The following is a 1,391-nucleotide window of genomic DNA, read 5'->3' as shown; positions in this document are numbered from 1 at the left end:
GAGGGGCTCCAGCCCTCCCAGCATCTCCAGGGCCTCCTCTGGCCCCGCTCCAACAGCTCCGTGTCCTTCTGCTGGTGGGACCCCCCGAGCTGGAGGCAGCACTGCAGGGGGGTCTCCCCAGAGCAGAGTGCAGCAGAGGGGCCCAGGTCGCTGCCCCCAGGGCTGCCAGTTTTGGGGGGGCTCATGGGGGTCCCTGGCCCTGAGAGCACTGAACCCTGTGCGAGCGAGAGGGACGGAGTGCAGGGAGGACTCCTGGGGTGCCGGATCGGTGGGAGCCGGGTGGGGAACGGCCGTGCTTTCGGTGTGAGTTGTGTTTGGGCTTCTGCGGGGGGGGTGTACCACCCGAGCAGTGAGGATTCCCCTTTGGGCCACCAGCTGTCCCCTGCTGCCCATCCTTTTTGTGACTTCTAATGTCACCTATGGACAGGTCCCATCACCGCCACCTCTTCCACCAACACCCCGGCCACAGACTGGGCCAGAACACTCTCCCGGGGGTGCCAAAACCACCCTCCCCTGTGGCAGCCACTGCCGGGCCGGGGGGGAGTGGGACGAGAGCCCGGCTGCCCCTGGTCGGGCAGTGGGGCTGTGGACATTAATGGATTTTTTGGTTCTGTTTTCTGAGCGTTTCTGCCCTTCCCGGGGCACCTCGTCGCGCTCTTCTGTCCCACCATGATAGACATTCAGGGAAACCTTCCCCTGGCGCCGGTTGTGCCACGGCGGCCGCACGCTGCGCCCGGGCTGCTCCGCGCTCCAGCGCTCCAGCCATCCCTCAGCTCCAGCGAGGTGCTGAGCAGGGGGTGTCCCCGCGGCCCCCTGAGCGTCCCGGGATGGGGCACGGCCACGGCACCCCGGGCTGCCCCCTCTCCCCACCCCCGGGAGAATAAAAATAATAAATAAAATGAATAAAGTATGATAAAAGAAAAGAATAAATTAAAAGAAAAGAATAAATTAAAAGAAAAGAAGGAACAGAGAAGGAAAAAGGAGAGGGAGGGGGAAAAATAGAATAAAATAGAATTAAAAAATAGAATGAAAGAAAACAGTAAAAGAAAATACTAAAATAGAATAGACTAAAATAAATAGACTTACGAAAGAGTAAAAGAAAATAAAAGTAGAATAAATAAAAGAATAAAAAATAAGAGTAAAAGAAAATAAGAGTAAAAGAAAATAGTAAAGTAGAATAAAATAAATAGAATAAGAGAGTGAAAGAAAATAATAAAATAGAACAAAGTAGAATAAAATAAATAGAATTTTAAAAGTAAAAGAAAATAAAGTAGAATAAGTAAAATAATGAAATAAAATATTAAAAGGAAATAATAAAATGGAATAAAATAAATATAAAAGAAAACAGTAAAAGAAAATAGAATAAAGTAGACTAAAACAAAATAGAATAA

Source organism: Charadrius vociferus, unplaced genomic scaffold, assembly GCF_000708025.1.
Source record: "Charadrius vociferus isolate BGI_N301 unplaced genomic scaffold, ASM70802v2 scaffold1225, whole genome shotgun sequence".
NCBI classification, from domain to species: domain Eukaryota; kingdom Metazoa; phylum Chordata; class Aves; order Charadriiformes; family Charadriidae; genus Charadrius; species Charadrius vociferus.
This window is presented reverse-complemented; position numbering follows the sequence as displayed.